This window comes from Pan paniscus, chromosome 3, assembly GCF_029289425.2.
Source record: "Pan paniscus chromosome 3, NHGRI_mPanPan1-v2.0_pri, whole genome shotgun sequence".
In the NCBI taxonomy this organism is placed as follows: domain Eukaryota; kingdom Metazoa; phylum Chordata; class Mammalia; order Primates; family Hominidae; genus Pan; species Pan paniscus.
The window spans coordinates 135,392,272-135,406,415 of NC_073252.2; the positions used below are offsets into that span (position 1 = coordinate 135,392,272).

General features: G+C 34.2%; 1 long non-coding RNA gene across 1 annotated transcript in view; it reads left to right on the plus strand.

Moving 5' to 3' along the window:
• Positions 1-12,906: 12,906 nt before the first annotated feature.
• LOC130541460 (uncharacterized) overlaps positions 12,907-14,144 on the plus strand; it is a 57,886-nt gene continuing 56,648 nt past the window's right edge. The window contains exon 1 of the long non-coding RNA XR_008955524.1: positions 12,907-12,999. This is a non-coding gene — a long non-coding RNA (uncharacterized LOC130541460). The remainder of the gene's footprint in view (positions 13,000-14,144) is intronic.

A 14,144-nucleotide genomic window follows, 5' to 3' on the forward strand; every position in this document is an offset into this window, starting at 1 on the left:
CAAATTACAGAAGAAAAACTTTAAATCAACTTCTGGTCGCCTTTATTTATATGGCACGTTAAATTGTTCTTATTTTCTTAATTGCCCTTTCTTCTGCCACAGACATGTAATCATCTTGCTTTTCATACTCCTTAAGTGCTAGTTTAACTTAAAATACCTCTAAGTGCGTTTTGTTGGTGGAGGAATTTAATACAATTTGAAAACTTGCTTCTAATTATGCTTCTCAGACCACCTCCTTCCCCACTCCCTCTGTAAATACTTGGGCCTTTCTCCTTCCAGGAGCACAAGCAGATTTTCTTGAGGCTCTGTTTTTAAAGAACGGAGCAAGTAAAGAGGTTTCATTTTCTGTTTTCTTTCATCTTTATTCTTTGAAGATAAAAAAAGGGCTATCTTGCACTCTTGATTTCTCTTAATTAGCAAGACTTAAGGGAACACCTCAGAATTTGGAGCTAATTAACAATATAGTTCTACCTTGTATGATTTCTTTCCTTGAGTTTGGGCAAAATTGTTTGTAATATTTCTTTGTCCTGTACTTCCAAAAAATCCTATTTATCTTGGGTAAAAGACACTGCAAGCTTTAGCATGCCAATTTCTACCAAAAGGCACTATCTATACAGGGCTAGTCTTCGCAGTGAATACTGGGGGGACATGGACTCAATAGTTTACAAGTCAAATTTTTATAATATATGCATTATTTATGAAAACACTTCAGATATGTATTTTTAAAACCCCAAAGGTTGTTTACACTGACAAATCAAATGCCTGAGCTGAAAATTGCATTTTGTGTGCATCAAAATGCTAGGAAATATCATGGGAGGCTTGTGCTCTATCCAGGTCACAGAAACTGATACGGTATTCTTATTTGAAAATATGATTATTTATGATGTTCTTTCTGCTCTGCAATTCCTTTCAAGTTTATCATCGTGGCTCCATTTTTGCTGCTTTTTTTCATACCTTTTGCATTATTCCTCAGCTGTCTTCATCCGCTTGCATATTTGCTGTTTCACATAATGTCATTGTCACTTTTTTCCATTTATTTTTTCTCACTCTCTATTTTGCCCCCCAGAAACATATAAAAAAAGTAATTTTCTGATTTTTCCACTTTGCTTACTCTCAGCAGAGCTCAGCTAAAGTCACTAAGAAGGCTCTTTCCAAAAAAGAAAGCAGAGGAGTCTCAGCGTGAATTCTCCTTCTTTTTAGGCATTCAAAAGCATTTTATAAGCCATTGTCTTTTTTTCCCCCTCCTGAAATCAGTGCTGTGTGGCAAATTGTGCAGAATAGAAATGCCTATAATGAATGTATTTAGTACTGGGTCACGCTGATGAACATTCTGCCCCCATGAATAATACTGTTTTACAAGTTTGTAGCCCTTTCAAATTGCTGATCCCCAAACCCTATAGGCAAACTAGGAAAACTACCACAAGCAAGGGGGACTTTAGAAACCCATAGCCATCTGGCCTAGATCTCTAACAATCTGAGCCAATAATTATATCAATTCAGGCTTTAGCAAACCCCTTTGCAAACACCAAAAGAGCAAAGAAAGGAATTAGTGACTATTCAAAGTTGGGGTGAGAATTCAAAGGTAACCTAATTCCATTAGTTCTAGGAAAATTTTCTTTCAGAATTTGATAAGTCTACCCCCCAAAAAACTCCAAGAGCAATCGATTTGATTACTTTGATATGGATTTTTTTATGCTTAAAAAGTAAAAATAATAAAAAGCTCTTTTATTTCTAACAGTAGGCTTGAACAGAAATAATCATTGTGAAAAAGAGCTTCAGTGTAACTTACTGAAATATTAAATAACTTGTAAAATAATATATCCTCCAAAATGATATGTTTCTATGAATATGTATTTAAAGAACTTGGCATTCTTTCACCAACAGCGGCTTTTTTCACTTGCAATATCATCCTTACCAGATATTATTTCCTTTTCAGCTTCCCAATCTCTTCCTGAGAAGTCACATGTATCTACTCAAAAGTGATGTGCTTTTGATTTATCCTTGGTATGCACTGATCTGTTCTTTACACTTTTTTCCCCAAAAGTACAGAATTAAAAATAAATCTTTTCTTTGTAATATTGTATCCTAGTTCTAACAATTTAAATTTTCCTCATTTGGTATCCCTGAAAAGATAACATAAAACTATCTCCCAAACTATTTACTATCCATGAAAGGGTTTATATCAGGGGAGAAAAACTGATAAACTTCTATTAGCTGTTATCTGATGATGACCTGGTTGAACTTCATCCTTCTGGAATTTGATGAAGTCATGAAGAAGGGGTAGACCCTCTAAAACAACTTCTCAGATAACCAGTAAGGGAGAGTTGACTGAATGTTTCTTAAAGTCCACCCTCTTTTGATATGGCAGTCTTTGTTGCCAGAGAAAGGAAGTGGTTCCTCTTGAAGACTGTGCCCTCTTGAGTGATGTTAAGCACAGCAGCAAAGTGCTTCTAAGCTTCTAGAGGCAAATCGCAGATACATCCATCCTGTTGTGCATATTTTATCTATGAAGCTCCTTTTACCACTTCAGTTTAATTGGGCTGAAAACTGCTAAACCTAGATAAAAGATATCAACCAGCATTTACAATACATCCTTTCACCTCTAATAACACTTTCACCATGCCATTTACTTTTATTACTTTTGTTCTAAGGAAAATTAAGCTTTATAATTCTAAATTTTGAATGATTTTGTTCCTATTCAAGAGGAAGGAAAACATAGAACTCAATTGTAAGGCTCAAATTTATCTGCATTACATGAAGCAAAGTGTCTCTTTTGGTACTGGAATATAAGATGAAAGTCACTGAAATTCCTTACACGCAGATATGTATTTTGTTTTTTGATTTTTTGCTATTAATTTATATTTTATTAGAGCATATGAGATTAAAAGGTAGGTTAATAAATATTCACTTTTATCTCACTATATGTCTTTCCTACCATCAAAATAATGACATGAGACTTACAATCTTCTGATTGATTGGTATAGTTCACAATCTTTCCTCACAGCATTTGTCGTGAAACATAGAAGAAAATCATGGTCTTGCTTGGCACCATATGGCTGTAACAAGCCCAAATAATTACTCTGCATCCTGGGAAATTAGGGACAAAGGCTTTTCCAGACAAAGGTTAGTAAAGTTAAGGAATTCCAAGACTTTAGACCTGCTTAAGATAAAGAGCTTGCTTGGCTTTTTGTATGAGCCCAACAACTGTGGGTACCACCAGTTGGCAGTTATGTAATCCTGGACAAATTATTTAACTTCTCTGCAAATGTATAATCCTCCGTGAGGTGGGAGTAATAATTTACTCTGAAAAATTCTTTTAAGAATTTCGATGACTGGGGCTTTCCACAAAGGCTGGCCCAGTAAACACACAACAAAGGTTAGTTTCCTTTTCTTAACCTGTGTGTGTCTGTTTTCCTCCTAACATTCATTGAAGAAGAACAAAATGTGGATTATAGCCGCAGAACTTGGTACTTCTCAGACTTTTGGTTTAGATGCATACATAATTTTATGTTGAAAAGGTAAAGCTCTCTTCATCTTGACTTATGAAGGTCACCTGTGAAACATAATTGACAAAACTAATAGTATTGAACTGTGATGGTCTTGAAAACTTGCTGCTTTCCTGAAGAAAATTCCAATACCTACCAACTATACTCAACTATACCTCCAGGCCCTAAACCATAGAAACATATCTACAAATACAATTAGAATTCTACCAGGTGCTTATTTTTCTTTTATATTTGATAGTATACACATCTACTATTTGCCTGTTCTCAAGGCTTTTGCACTAAACAGTTGTTTCTTTAAATTTCATGTGAAACTATAGCAGGAAGACAAAAGGATATGATTTGATGTATCGTGGCAGTGACAAGGAAATATAAAATTTGTCAAATAAGATTTTTATTTAAAAACCAACCTTAGGCCTTTTGTCAATCACATTACGTCTCTCTATGTTGTTCTTCCTTTATTCCATTTACTAATAGATTTAAGAATATAATAATGAAAAGTCACCAAACAATATGAACTCTTTATGAGACAAAATTTATCAACATAAGATCAAAGGTTGGGAAATGAAAATAGATCCCAAACTATCTTTAGATGTGTGTAACAGAAATAGACTTTAGTTGAATTCTGATCAAAACTGAATGCGCTAAGCACCCACAGGAGGCCCACGCACCTGGAAGCATAGCTGTGCTAGGGCTGGGAGGCAGCCCAAACCAGGGGCCAAGAAGAGTTGGAGTCCGTGAAATACAGTGACAGGTGCTAGGTCAATTTTGTCTGAGTGGGCAATCAGTATTTAGGATGTTCTGCCAAAGGTAATATGCCAAGTTCCAGCAGGTGACTTAGGGTCTGGCAAAAGGCAATCTATTGAGTCCAGATGAAGGGCATGTAGGTGAGCTGCTATTCCAAACAATAGGACTTCCTTCAGGACTTCCAAACAAGGCAGGTTATGAAATTCAGGATTAAAACAGGAAGAACAAAACAAGCACCTAGAAGTTCGGTGTTTTGTAAATGGGCACATATGAAAAGCCTCCTCACAATTGGAGACCAGATTGCAAAGTTAAACTAGATGGCAGCAAAATTGACTTTTAAATTGACTTTTAGGATTATTTATCTGAATTCCTTAAATTCTTTCCTTTCAGTACAGTACCTTGAGGCAAAAAACTAAGCCTACAAAGCGTCTTCCTGTAGTTGCAGCTGAGAAGATTTGTGGAAATGGGTGGTGGGGAGACTAAACCCTTAGGTGACTGGAGTCTCAATTTTTAGTTTAAGCATTGCCATTCAATGTGTGGGCTTTAAAGCAGCAGCATGGGCATTAGCTGGAAGCTTGTCAGAAATGTAGAATCTCAGACGGTACCCCAGACCTACTTAAACAAATTCTGCATTTATTTATTTATTTTTAAATTATACTTTAAATTCTAGGGTACATGTGTACAATGTGCAGGTTTGTTACATATGTATCCATGTGCCATGTTGGTGTGCTGTACCCATTAACTCGTCATTTACATTAGGTATATCTCCTAATGCTACCCCTCCCCGCTCTTCCCACCCCATGACAGGCCCCGGTGTGTGATGTTCCCCACCCTGTGTCCAAGTGTTCTCATTGTTCAATTCCCACCTATAAGTGAGAACATGTGGTGTTTGGTTTTCTGTCCTTGCAATAGTTTGCTCAGAATGATGGTTTCTAGCTTCATCCATGTCCCTACAAAGGACATGAACTCATCCTTTTTTTATGGCTGCATAGTATTCCATGGTGTATATGTGCCATATTTTCTTAATCCATAAGATTTAAGTACCATCATGTCAGAAGTTTCACCACTTCATTCAGATTACTCTTCTTAGAAATGTCTCAAAATTTAATGTGCATAGGAATCACCAGAGGACCTTATTAAAATGCAGAATTTCTTGACCAACCCAAATGTCCATCAACAAATTCTGCATTTTAATAAGGTCCTCTGGTGATTCCTATGCACATTAAATTTTGAGACATTGCTAAGAAGAGTAATCTACTGAGTGAAGTGGTGAAACTTCTGACATGATGGTACTTAAATCTTACGTGCTGTGAGATTTTTCTCCTCCAGAGAGTTTAGAGATATTTGGCACATGGAGAAGATTACCAGAAAAAGGGCCAGAGCTAAGACCTCATTAATTCAAGAATATAAGTAGAAGTGATATAAGAAAACTTCTCTGTTTAGTTAAATTCACAGAAAGAGAAGGGAAATTAAGCTTCCCTCTGGATCTAAGGTTTTATAGCAGCTATCACCCAGTTTATCCATTAGGCAGTACAGTTTCCATCAGCAAGGAAAACGCTTTTTAGAAAAAGAGATCTAATAATACTTTTGGAAGAGCTATTTCTGAAGGTGAAAATATCTCCAATGTCATAATATTTATTTGTATATTTGTACATATGTATATGTTTAGGAATCTCTGGTTGAGTGTTTCATATTTGTGAAGTACATATAAATCACAAGTTTGCTTTATGTTTTCTTCATGGCAACATTCCTTTGTTTATCATTCTTTTATCATGCAGCAAAGCAAATCTTGAGAATACTGTTTATTTTATCCTTAAATACTTCCAGCTCAGAATTAAGAATACAAATCAAAGTGCGACAGAAAGTTTATTGCCAGTGTCTGATTCTTTGTGTTCATGTTAAAATACACTTCATGTATGATACTTCTGGATGCTCTTAATAAATAGCTAATTTATCCAACCATTTTTTGTTGTTCCAACAAGGAGTATCACACTGTTCATAGACTGGCATCTACTCTCAAGAAAAAAGTTTTTATAATGTAAAGGAGAACTGTTATCATTTAGAAATATGAGCATCCACTTAAATAACAAAAACCAAGTCAATGATATTTTAGGATATATTAGGTTAGACTAAAACTTTTTGAAAGTTTTTGAAACTTTTTTGAAACTTTTTGAAAGGTTTTAATATAGTATGTTAAGCTTGGATAAGTGATAAATATTGGCATCAAATATGTATAAAAATTATTAGTAAATACCATGCAACTTCATGGTCCAATTTCTTATTTACTTAGAATTTGTAAGAAGTTATTCACTTTAGGTTTATCATCCATCAATTGAAACACTTTTAACAAGGAGCAATCAAGGATATTTGTAGTGTAGTTAACAGCAGTGTTATAAAATTGAGGGATGCTTAATTTTACAAGAAAAAGAAAAAAGTTCAAAGTATTCTCTCCAAAAGCAACTTTCATCAAAAAATAACTAAAATTTCATAAAATAAAGGAAATAAATGATAGAGATTAAGAACATCTAGTAGATACTTAGTTATAAAGTTGATCTCTGAAAATGTATGTGCTTACCATTTCTTTACTCACACTTAACAAAGAGAATAAACAGTTCACATATAGGTTTTACATAATAAATATCTGAATGTATGTGAATTAAATAGAAAATATTTCAAAGGGAATGAGACTGAGGAGAGTTGTTAGACCTTCACTGAAAATAATGCCTATTTCCTAAGAGACTCATAGCAGCCCACCATTTGTAACAATATAGTGCCTCTTTTATTATCGTCTAGTATTTTTTTTTAATTTGGGTAAGTTATTTTAATTGTAATAAACTAATCAATTATAGCTCATATTCTCTATCCAAAAGAATTTAAGCTTCAAAGTAGACTCCCATTTAGTTAAGAGGGCAAATTCACAGTTTACATGTGGACTGTGTTACTGATATAAAAAATACCATCTATAATAGTTACATCTCACCTAGCATTTGAATGTAAGGGTCTTGGACCATAATAAAAATAAAGATAATAGTTATTGAACCATATTGAGTGCCAAGTGAGCTACACATATATTTCCTTTAATTCTTACTATAATTTTAATAATAAATATTTATGATTGTTAGAAACATGTGGGATATAATAATAGAACTCGGCTAAAATTGTCAAAAAAAGGAAGTTTATTATTTCAAAACAGGAGATACACAGAGATAGGACATTTTCAACACTGAATATTGAGCAGCTCAATAATGCCATCACAAACCAGGTGTCTCCCATCTTTCTGCTATTTGATATTCAATGTGCTGGCTTGTTCTGTTTTCTTGGGTTCATTCATGATTCCAAGACAGCTGCTACAGTTCTAGAAAATATGTCTCCACTTAGCTGAATATAGAGTTACAAAAAAGACAGCATCACCTAATCTTCTTTCATCAAGAAATAAAATGTTTTCTAGTAGTTGCCTACTGATATGCTCTTAAAGCTCATTGGTCAAAATTGTGTCGCATGACCTTTATTAACCAATCTCTAACAAGGAGAATAAAGCTGTTATAATTGGCCTACCTAGACTAGAAAGTTTCAGTCCTGGAGGAGAGGAATAGCTCCTTTCCTTCCTGAAGGGCAAAGTCCTAAAATATAGTGTTCATTTAACAAAGTGGATTAGAGAGTGGATATTAAATGGAGAACAAGTTGTGTCAGCCACATTAATCCTAGAATCATTTTATGTTTAAGGAATTTAAGACTCACAAAATTTTGCCTAAAACGTGGCTAATATATAGTAGATATTGAATTTTTATACTTATGTTTGTCTCCAAAATCTACTTCTATACAGTAATAACGACTTGTTTCTTAAATATTGAATGGAAAATGCTGTCATATTTTTTAATTCTTTTATTTTCCAAAATTGTTAAGCTATGGGGGAAAGACAATCAATATACATTAAGGTGATTTGTCTTGTGAAAAAATATTTCAACCTATACAAGAAAAAAATCTGCTTTTTTCTTTGGATGATACCCTTCAAAATAATCAGTGCTACAGGCTTAATTGAAGTGATTTTTAGGCAGAGGTGGGAGAAAACTGAGGAGGTAAGACTGGGTCTTTTTACTGGCTCTAAATACACCCCACATACCTTAGGTATGATATCTTCACATACCATGTACTGCTTCCCTGTGACTAGGCTCATACTAAAGGAAATACAATTGAATCATCTTTAGATTAAAAGGTATGAACAAAAAGTGAGAAGTTGGAAAAACGAGAGTAGACATTCAGATTCTTACTTACGTTGCAATCAGAAACACTCCAAACATTGAGTAAAAGCCAATCAGGAGACTGACACAAGGGAGGAGCATAATGCAGTGCAGGAGATACTGACCTGAGATCAAAGAAACCTACTTCCCACTCAACAGCTCTTTGATGTTTTATCATTGTACCATCATGTCTTTGCAGTGATAAGTCACTCGCCACGTATATTTTCTTGAATAATGGATTGGATCCTAAATTTGGGAGGAAGACATAAAAAGTATACCTGGATACCCAGTTTTACTTTGAGTATTCAATATATTATTTATTTTGACACACTTTTCTGGAAACTCCGCTTCTGGCTGTGAGGCTAAATGAAAGACTCTAACATGTTTGGTAAAGAAGGCAATATAATTTAAGGCAAGCAAATGTGCTTTACCTTGCTCAGCCAAAAGTATTGGATTTAACTTTCCAAATAAAAACGAATCTCAAAATGTCCCCCCTTTTTTCTAGAGCAGTTCACTAAATCACAATAAAATATTTAAAATGATCTTACTGGAGAATGATAAACTTATACAGAAATTCCCGATTTAAAAAAAAAAAGATCAAAAGTAAACATATTTTAGCTTTCTCACAAATAATCAGCAAATGCAACACTTGCTGTGGTTCTTTCTGTTTTGCTGTAACTCGACAATGTTTTAAATTCAAAAGGTTTCTGCTAGGATTGGATTATGATTATTATGCAGGAACATATCCCAGTATAAACAGCTTTCTTGGCATTTACATATTGCTCCCACATGCTTCCATTTCTGACTTCTCAGTAAGTCAGAAGCACATATTTTATTGTTATGAAAAGAACACAGTTTTCTATTTACTATAGAATCTTGGGTCTTTACAAACAGAATAATCCAGCATCACAGCACTTATGCAGCCAAAACCTGAATTGATAATGATATAAACTTGCAAAGCATATAAATATTTCAATCTAAAATCTGTACTATTAACACAAGGTCGTCAAAGGTTTTCTATAATGAATTCAGAAATTCCAGCCTAACTAATTGCTTTTATAATAATGAGGGTCAACTAGCTGAACAAAAAGTGAGGACGGGACGTAAGCAGCTTTTGTTTAACCTAGACAGAGACAGGGAGCCTCTTTCCTGGGGTGGCGTAAACAGCACAAATCTGCCCTATCTGCAGTTGCCATTTAAATGAACGCTGTTTTCTAATACTGGAACTAGGCCTATTATTTCATACAAGGAATATATACCAAGGTTTCTAAAAATCAGGTATATACACCCTCAAAAGTGAAAGTAACTAATCAATAGTAGACTTTCTTACAATTTTACACCATTTAACTATCCTCATGGAGAGTCCTAAATTGCCATATGGAAAACACTGCCACACACACCTCCAGGGCCAGTGTGTGAGAACCGCTTTTAATTTTTCTTGCCTTCATTCTGATCATTCATTTTGTTAAACAGGGCATTCTGGCCTTCCTCGTCTTAGATACGTAGCAAATTATTACTACTAAAGGATAGTGGGCAACAACTCAAACTCAATAAAAATGGGTAATTCAGAGCATTTTTCCAAAGTTGTTTTTATTTAAAGATATGTATTTATAACAACTCTAAGCCCTATTTTTTTTTTTTTTTCTGTAGGAGCAAAAATGGCCCCTTTTCTGAAGGTCATCAAAAACTATATAGTTTTGCAAATCTGCTGTAGAATAGACAGCCTCGGGGGGAGTTATAAGAGAAAATGGCAGGCATGGCTTATCATAAGAGTATGTATGATATACTGAACATCAGTCTTTACATGTTAAGTCATTAACTGTTTAGGGTGCAGATAGTTCTTCATAAAGAATCAGATGTTCCATTCCTCTAGTATGGTAAAACCGGTGCCATAAAGTCATTGCAAAAGACAGCAAACAACTTTGTTATTGTAATGTGCTTTTTTTTCTTTTAACAATAGGTCTAGCAGGTGGCATGTGGCTATGGCTGGGTCTATCTCCATCTCCAGGGTGCCAAGATGTCCCTCAAAGTTTCTGTGGGAGGAATTTGTTGGTGGGATTTGGATTGTAAAGGCACGCGAGCATCTGCTGCCTCCCTGGTCTCATTACCATTCACACAATTAACTCCTGCAGCTCTCAGCTCAACAGCCAGAACCAAGGACTCAATTTTACTGCCTCTTTGACAATGCTCATTATCATTCATCTAAACTTAAGAGTTCCCAAGCTTTCAACTCAGTGGAGTTTTCTTGGGGGAAAGAGATCACACAGAGGAAAGCCTTTGGAATGAAGAGAGAAGGAGCAAAAAAAAAAAAAAAAAAAGATTAAGGACCTAAAATCAACACCTTGAAGTAACTGAGTTTCTAAAATGTGGAATTTTATTTCATTTTATAAGTAACATGCCACATCTTTAAAGACTGCCTCATATTTCAAAGGCCTGTGTTTGGCCTCCTAACATTTTCACTTAAGGAGCTATGATCAGTTAACAACAATAGTTCTTTCTACTGTCCTCATTGATACTAGGTCCAATTTTGCATCTCGTGGAAGCTTTGGCCAAAACTACAGCTGCCTGAAAAAAAGAGTTTTGAGTAATTTTCCATAGAGAGTAAACAGAGTGTTTTGCTATGCAAGGAGAGAAAGATTCACAAAACACGACAAATTCAAGAAAGCCTATATTTTTAAAGCCTCAGCAGTCCGATGATGTTAAATTGCATAAATATCAGCCTGCTACCTGAAAATTAAAAGTGTACTGTCCCTTTCACCATTTTGTCTCATGATAAATATTTACAAACTGCAGTTTTTAACAAGTTTATGTTGGACAAGAGTGAGGTGATAATACATGATTTTTTTATAGGTTAAATAGCAGAAGCCTATTATTTATTGACATGTAGGCTACAAGGAGGTTAAAAGAAAACCTCCTTCCTTAATGTTAAATAAGTGATACAAAAACTGCACCTTCTCTTAAAGATATAACTTAATTTTTAAAAAGAAGCATTTAAAACAGTCTGCTCAAATGAAATAAAGCCTCTTTGGAACAACAGAAGAATGATTAGGCTGCTAAAAGCTGTGAAAGCAGTGCTATATATATAGTGAAAGCTATGAAGATTAATTTGTACTTTTACAAAAAAATTAGATAGTGAAAAATAGGTAAACTTTTACTTCAATGACTACAATTTAAAAATATATATTTATGATAGCACTATTGAAAATTTTGTATATATTTAGCTCTATATTTCATAGAAACAGGAAACAATCTTATTGATACTGATTATCTTGCTTTTCCTTTGAATGCCATACATCAAAACCTAAAATTTCATTACTATATATACATTTTTAATATAGCATTAGGAAAATAGAAATTTTGGTTAAGATTATATGGTTTGTTTTAAATTACCTAATTTTATAAACCATTCTTTGCTTCTTCCCAAAATGCAAATTTTCTCAAATAAAACCCAGGAGAAAATAAAATTAATGTTTGGGATGTGATATAATTCAAACTCACCAACACGTAGATGGAGAAAAAATATCTTCATTTTTAAATATTTTAATGGTTATAGTTATAATTCTTGTGTGAAGGATAGGTAATGTATATTTGAATCTATAGAAAATGCATTGCCCCCTGGCTTCTTAGACAAAATAAAAGTGGGTATCTGAGTTCCTTATGTATTTGTCTTGATGTAAGTGATAACGTGCCATTGAAGAAATTGTGCACACCTAGATTTCTTAACAGAATAGAACACTCAGTCATTTTTCTATTACGCTAGAAGTCTAGTATGAACATCTCTGGTTATTTACAATATTCACAAAGACTTGCACGGTAAGAATGTAAAACCCCAATTCTGACTTCTCTGTACCATGCAGAAGTGTGACTGCAGATTTTTCTAAAAGTTGCATCCACACAAATACAATTTATGTTGTTAGTTGTTTCTTGAATTCTGCTACTCACATGAAATGCTGTCTGGTTCACAGCCTTTGTATTTCTCTTTTTTCCTGTCTCAGACCATTTGAACCCTTCCCTTTCCATCCCCAGAGTTCTGAGCTCTGCCCCAGTGTATCCAAAACCAATCTTGCCTGAATCAGGAAGGAGGTATGAATGTTGGTGCTCAGCAATTATTGATGCTTATGTTGACACTGACACTAGTCCTGTTGTGTGGCTCTAATTAGACTTCTTTATACCTGATGCGTCATCCTTGCCTACTGTCCCACTTCAATAATTGACGTTTAGACACTGTTTGGTTTTGCTAGTTTTATTCTCTCACCATTCCAACTCCAAGTTACTCAATCCTCCTCCAAACTTTTATGACTGTTGTCTTTATATCAGCTGGTGAAATTCCATGATGCTGCCTCTATTTTTGGAATCTCCTCTGGAATCCTGATTGTTTGCACCACCTACCGTGAGAGTACCAGCAATCTCATCTTACGCTGCCAAGTGCTCAATGAATGATGGTTTGTAGTGTGCTGTCGGATCCTCCAGTGTTCTACCCACCACATTGGATTTTCTTTTAATGCTTTTGGGTAAGTCCCCTAGAATTTACTGTGCTCCTGCAACAGGTTTTGTTTATATAGGCTCTCTCTCCTCATGGCTTTGCACAATCATGTTGTTAACTAGGCCTTGCTTGTCATACTTGCCTATGTCCATAACATAAATGAGCTTTTAGTAATAGTTCTTCTTCTTAATGCATTATGAAAAATGTGAACTTCACAGAAACTGAAACACATGCCAACTGCTTAAATTCCATCTCAGTTATTGCAGAAGTCTATAGCATGGAATGTTGTTGAAAATAATAGAATGCAAGCATATATATTATTAATACAAATAGATCTCCAACAGCAACAGATTGTGTTTTATCTTTGTGTATCATGTTAGCAATGTTGTCTCAAATATTATTTTTAAAATTGTACCTAAAACAAAGCAAATCTGCGTTAATGAACCAAGATATTTGGACCAAGTCAAGCTCAGTACTTGGCTTACTATTATGCTATAACAAATAGAATCGGGCATAACATTATAGCAAAGATATTTGCTATATTTTCTCTAAGGATTCTAATATGCATCAGTTTTAATATATATAGATATGTGTGAATTCATATATACTTTCATTATTTATTTAATATGTCAATTTAACTTTTCAGGAAATGTAATGCCATACAGCCACATGCTAATATAATTAAAATAATAAAGTATACTTTCTCTCCAGAGTTATAAGTATGACAACATCCAAATGTTTATTAAAATGTTTTCTAAAAAGCATATGCTCCCAGGCACATGAATTAAATCCCTGAGCAAATACAATGCATAATGAAACAGCTGGTATCACCTCTTACAAATTGAAGAATATACAAATTTTAATATTTTCATGATAAGAGTTAGAAGTAACCTGAATTTTCAAACTCTATCACACATACAAATGTAAACACATATTAACTTATTCTTCATGTGTTAGAAAAATTACTTTTCTGATAAAAAGTAAAATTTTACCATTACCTAGTAAGGAAAAAAAATCTGTGTATATTGCTAACAAAATTGATGTGCTGAATTCAGTCTTTAGACGGACTATCTGCTAATCAATGTTAAAATGTCATATTCACATTTTGCCTTGAGTCCTCTTTTAAAACCATCATGTTATTAAGATATTGTTTGACTGTTTTGCCCTTACAAA